Genomic DNA, 6756 nt, shown 5'->3' with positions numbered 1-6756 from the left:
CGTTTAGCATTCCCCCGCTAACTTATTCTCTGTTTGATGTGTCGGCGAAGGAGACGCTCAAGACCAAACAAAAAACTGCCGTGCTTCGTTAATGTTTCCCCCACCACTGTTTGCCCATTAAAACAGTGAAGACCAGATAAGCAGAGAGATGGCTTACTGGAGGCTATTAAAACTAGCCGCCGCAAGACAACTTCAAACGCTGTTAAACGGCCATTAGCGGGGAGGATGTAGCTAGCCGGGGCATGGTGATGCATGGCAACTGTGAGACAGTGGAGAGAAAAACAGACTTTGGAGGTGTGTGTGTATGTGTGTGTGTGTGTGTGTGTGTGTGTTTTGAGATGGGAAAGCTGGAGAGCGATGCTTTATTTAGTCTAAAGAGGACGGGAGTTTGTCAGGCAGAGATGACAGCCATCTGCCGCACGCATACTCCTGATCCACAGAGAGACGTGCTTCTTTGAGTACGAGTCAAAAGGACAAGGGGAGAAGAAAGGAAAAAGAGAGAGAGAGAGAGATGAGAGAGAGAGAGAGAGAGAGAGATTGAGGGAGGCAAGGACCTTACAGAAAGCCGCCCAATTAAGTGAGCATTCCGTAGTCAGGCACAGATAGCGAGGGAGAGATATTATTCACTAATAAAAGCTCTGTCCGCCTATGCTAACAGATTAACAGCACTTTATGCGAGACATTTGCAGAACATCTAAAGCCCTTTCAATTTCAGTCCACTTAATGAGAAAAAAAGAAGACAATTACTCGGCAAAGGGACTGAAAAGTGAAATAATTACCTTTATTTACATTTAATTATAAAATGACATTTCAAAATCCCATGGCGGACTGGTATCGAGGGGTCAGGGCGCCCCAGCAGACACTGGAGTGGCGGACACTGATGAAAAAATCTCATTTCATCCCGGCTCTTTCCATTTAATCAGCGAATTGAACAGTCAATAATCTTATTCTCCAATTGTGTGAATGCAGGCCCAGCCTCCTTTCTTTTCCCAGGGGGAGTAGAGCTAGTCATCAATCCCTCTCTCTCTCTACCTCTCCTTCTCTGTCCCCCTCTCTCTCTCTCTCTCTCTTTCTCTCTATGCAATGTCTTTCCCCAGACCACATTACATTACACAACATTAAATTGCATTACATTCCCTTGCATTCAATTACACATCATACATGCCGCATACATGAGAAGCCTGTTTGTCAACAGGGAATTTTGCCGCACGGAGAGAGTCAATTCCATATGCGTGTGTGAGTGTGTGTTATGCATGTATGTATGACTGTGTGTGTGTGTGCATGTGTGTGTGTGTGTGTGTGTGTGTGTGTGTGTGTGTGTGTGTGTGTGTCCCTATCACCTATGCTACCTCAGTAATTTATCTTATTTTGCCGCCCCCCCCCCCCCCTACTCCTCCTCTCCAGTAGTGCAGCAGACAGGTTTAAATCTCTGTGGCCATTTCCTACCCCTGGCCACTGATCACCCACCCGCAAGAAACAGAAGGCATTAGCCAGCGGGCGCCCTCACCGAAATGAGGACACGCGCAAAACCCAGCGCCTGCAGCAGCAAGACAATGCAAAGCAGCGCTGTATGCAAACACAGTAATCCACATGGCAAATGACACAGAGATTCCAGAGAATAAAGGGAGCATTTGCATTATCGTTTATGCTTTCTTTGGAAAACAAAATGGACAGACATATTTGGAGACGGCACAGACACTGCTGTCCAAATGGTCTCTGGGATGCACGTCCCAGCTAATCTGAGTGTGCCAGGGTGTTTTTTTTATTATTATTATTAACACTTATTCAGCTGGTCTATAAATCATGAAATGATGAAATATATTATGAATATATGCACTATCGTAGCTCATTTTGTAGAGAGGCTCTCTATCTCTTCCTCCCACTTTCTGTCACTGACCACTCTTGCATTGGCCTTTCACAACAGCTTCGCAGAAATCCAAACAGGAAAAGGAAGATTGCCTTCTGTGACTGTCCATTACGGACGGAATCTTCCCCAAAAACAGGAGCGAGTACAGACCAAGGAGAGCGAGTCCACTTCACCCCTCCGTCTCTCACCCACCCCCACCCCCACCAACCTCGCCTCCAAGCCTCCTCGGCTGGAGGAGCAGTCCCCCCCTCACTGCCCCCCCTCGCTGCGCCTCCTCCTGGCTCAGCACGCCTGGCTGCTCTGCTCGCCCTGCCCAAAATCACACCCCACGCTGGCTCCCGGTCGGAGAGGGGCCGCCGTCGGGCTGGGATGTGTAGACTAGACGGTGGGGTCCGTTTTATCCACACAGCTGGACAAATAGCCGAGTGTGTGTGTGTCGTGCGGGTTAAGATCGGGTTATGTAAAACGGGGCCGGTGAATGGATGATTGTTGCCCCGGTGGTTTTCCCGAAGTCTAACAGCAGCCCACAAAAAAAGCACACACGCAGGCATGTACAGTACACATGCATATTCACACTCACGCACACCCCTCACAAACATCTATGCCTGTTCCGTATGACTGAGCTGAAATGAGACTTGACATGAACTGACCGTGTTGCTCTCTTGTCATCGAGTTAGGACTGCTTCAGTCTCTCTCTCTCTCTCTCTCTCTCTCTCTCTCTCTCTCTCTCTCTCTCTCTCTCTCCCTCTCTCTCTCTCTCTCTCTCTCTCTCCCTATGTACATTTCTGTACATACACTATGCACACACACACTATGCACACACACACACACTCACACAGACAAGCAGACAGACACATCTATACTGCCCAATGCATACGCATACCCATTTCACCCCTTCAGGATATCAAACCCAGATGGTGAAATGTCAAATTAGGGCCGAATCCATCTCTGCATTGACGCTGGTTGACATTAATGGGGGTTGGGAAGGACAGGCCAGTGGACCCCCTTCACCCCTGCAGCTGCACCAGCCGAGGACAGGGCTGGAGAACATATCACCGCAGCACACACAGACAGCAATAAGGGAGAAGAGCACGGGCTCCTCCAAAGGGCATTATAAAGCAGAGCCATCGGGGGAAGACATTCAGATGCAGAGGGCGGTTGAGCCTGGGGTGCGTTCAAATTCAAAGTGTTCGTGAACATTTGCGAACAGGCTTGTGTTTGCCATGAGTTCTCTGTAGACATTTACAAACACTGGCAAACAGTTTTAAAGGGAAGTTCTACCGCAAACACACAGTGGAGTTGGATGAAAAGTTACTGTTAAAATCAGGGACTAAAAATAGTTGAAAAAAATGAAAAAATGAAAAAAACATATTTTGGATGGATGTAACCGAAAACGGGAACAAAACCAATTTCACTTGTTCCAGAGTGAAAACGCTATTTCCAATTTTAGATAACTGGTGTTTATCCTTCCGATTAACCTTTCTTTGAGTATTATTCAAAAGCCCATACACTTGGCCACACAGTATTCCCCAGACCCCTTATAGGATGAATTTAGCAAGATTTCATGAATCAGTGTCTAGAAAAGGCTAGACCTACATAAGCAACACTATCTAAATGCCAAAGTCAAAAAAAGAGAAAACGTTTTCTCAGACCAAGGCACTCCTTCGTTAAAAAGTCTTTATTAAATTAAGGACATGCCCTATATGGACTGGTTTAAAAAAGCCCACGCGTAGCGACATGTGGCCTTCTTCAGTGCATAGTAACACAACTCACACACAACTATCTAAATGCCTTTCCCAAGTATGTTGCCAACTGAAATATTGTGTGAAATAATGTCTACCAGAGACACTCGGAAAATATCAAGGCCTAGAGTGAGACATTTTTGAAGATTCAATATTGTACAGGATAATTGCCTTCTTTCAAATCTCGTCCCACACCTGAATTCAGGCACAGTGTTTTTTACAAATAGCCTTGATATCTAATGTACTGTACTTTGATTTAAGCTTTAAGGCTGTTGGAAAAAAGCCAATAGTATTGTGCCACTAGCTATAAATCCATTTGTGAAGGCAATGTCATTTTTAATGTCATTAACCATTCTTCTATAACGTTCTAACCATTTACCATTAGAGGAGAGGCCTTGGAACACTGGAATGGGAATGAAAAAAATATTTATTTTGCTCAGAACGACCCGAAATTAAAAGATCATTCCGTTTTACAGACCCTAGTTAAAATGGAATGTTTTCACAAAATCAATCAAATTGAACTGTTCAGAGAAAACATATTCGCCTCGAATGTTCGCCACTTTTTTGCCAAACTTGAGTGCACCGCTGATGTGCACGTTTGGCCCGGAGGTGGGCCTGATCCGGCCAGGGTCCGGTCTCTGGGGGGACACAAAGCCAGAGCGGCGTGTGACCGCGGGGCCCGGCGTGGACGGCTGGCCGGACGGACAGCTGCATCGTTTTCCAGCCCATAGAAACAATCGTCAGCATTCCCAAATCACTGAGCCGTGTTTCCGGTCGCACGGCAAAAATCAGGAGGAGAGGGAGAGGGAGAGGAGCAAGGGAAAGAAAGAGAGAGAGGGGAGGAAGGAGAGAGAGAGAGATGGAGAGAAGAAAGGATGAGTGGATAGAGTGGATGTGTTCGGTTTGCCGAGGAGCGTTACCGTCGCCGCTGCTGTTGCTCGGCTCGAGAGTCGACTCCCTCTACCCCCCACCACCCCCCCCCCCACCCTCCCGCTCGCGCTCCTGACGAAGCCAGCAAATTGTGCTAATTTGGCGGGGCTGTGCATGCGCCAGCGCGGGCTGCCAAGCGCTCGCCGTCATAAATAACAGCGGGATTAGAGCACAGCCAGTCCTAGTCACACACACACACCTCACACACACACACACACACACACACACACACACAGAGCACGGAGGCAGGCCACAGGCCCCGGGCCATCAGCCTGTCTGCCTGCCTGCCGCTGTACAGAGCAGACGGCAAACAATGAGAAAATACAACGCCGGTAATCACTCCCAGATGCTGCAAACCTGCCCTCCCCTTTCCCCATCACACACACACACTCACACACTCACACATGCACACACACACACACAGAGTGAGAGAGACATACACCTATATACATATGTACCTACATACAATATACATGGAGTGGACACATACAGGACATACATACATACATGCACACATGCATACATACATACATACATACATACATATACACACACACACACTTTCAATATTTCCCACAATCCCTTTTGCTGCTGCTGTATCCCAGAGATCTGTGCGGTTTCATGGGGGTTCTTGAGTGCAGTGGTTTGTGAGGCGGGGAGGCGGGGGGGTGGAGGTGGTGGAGGTGGTGGAGGGGTACGTGCATATGTGTGTGGGTGCAGGGGGGCGAGGGGGGGTCGACGACTGATGAGCAGCCCCGACGCTGGAGAACAAATTGGGGTGACCCCCGTAATTAGAAGCATTTCGGGGCTCCGTTGCGTCTCCCTTTGTAAATCCCCCGCACTCCGACACAAAAAAGCGCAAGAGGGAATGGGGGGGGTGGGGGGGGCTACAGTGGGAAATCAGAGCTGGCCTCTCTTGTCAATTGTGTAGCATATGACTGCTGGCTGATGAGAAACAGCTGGTTGGCTTCTCCCCCATAACACGCACCCCCCCCCCTTTCCCCTTATACTGCTGCTCTCGATGTAACGGCTCTAACATACACATGTGGAGCACACAGCGCACATGCACACACGCACACACGCAGACACACACGCAGACACACACACACACACACACACACACACACACACACACACACACACACACACACACACACACACACACACACACACTATAGGATGGCTGAGGGAATATTTTACGACGTTCACAAAGACAGCGTTGGGTCACGCTGTTGGACTAAACACACATGTATTCATGTGTTTCGCAAAGCCATTCATTCTTTTCACTTTGGTTGCAACACCAAAGCCTCAAAGGAAGGCCTTTACAGTTCTGGCTTTCTCCTTCTTTATCATGCGGCTTCAACATCTTTATCCATCTCTCTTCATGAATCAACCCCCCCCCCCCCCCCCCCCCCCGCCTCCCGAAACCGCCCTGCCCTTTCGTTTATCTCTCATCTTTCTTCCTCCTCCATCTTGGACATGAGTCTGGATTGTCTTTCCGTCTTGGAACTCTGTAAGGGAAATCTGTCTGCTTTCAAATTCCTCAGAGTTCTGTTGGTCAACTCAGCTTAAGACATGCCAGAGCTGAAGGGCTTATGAAGAGGGGAAGAGAGACGGAACGCTTCGAGACGGAGAAAAGAAAGAGGGATGGGGGGATGGGGGGATGGGGGGATGAGGGGGATGGCGGTTGGCTTTGGCAGTGAGAGAGAGCTCCCATATTGAAGCGATACACAGCTAGCCTGCAGGTTAGTCAGCTAGGTCCCAAACCTCCTGCTTTTTCATCTCTCTCCCCTGTCTCTTTCTTTCTCTTCCTGTCTTTCTCTCTCTCTCTCTCTCTCTCTCTCTCTCTCTCTCTCTCTCTCTCTCTCTCTTTCCCCATCTGATCCCTGCCTCTAGCGTTCAATCCCACAGCCCACTTCAAAGCAGAAGCCCCTGGCCACGGTGCCTTAACCCCGGATCTGACCCCGCCTCCCTGAGAGGGGTCAAGAGGAACACACCCTCCTGAGGAACCGCAGTCCTGGAGGGGGAGAGAGGGGGATAGAGAGAGAGAGAGGGAGAGAGAGAGGGGGAGAGAGAGAGAGGCGGGGGGAGGATAGGTAATGACTTTAATTCGCTTACTTTCTTTGTTTTGTGTACATTGTGTGTACAGACAGTGAGCAAGTAAGGAAGACTGAAACAAAGAAAGAGGGAGAGACAGCCACAGAGAGCGAGAGAGAG

Source organism: Sardina pilchardus, chromosome 5 (genome assembly GCF_963854185.1).
Source record: "Sardina pilchardus chromosome 5, fSarPil1.1, whole genome shotgun sequence".
NCBI lineage: Eukaryota > Metazoa > Chordata > Actinopteri > Clupeiformes > Clupeidae > Sardina > Sardina pilchardus.
The sequence above is the reverse complement of the archived record's forward strand: the minus strand, read 5'-3'. Positions refer to the sequence as shown.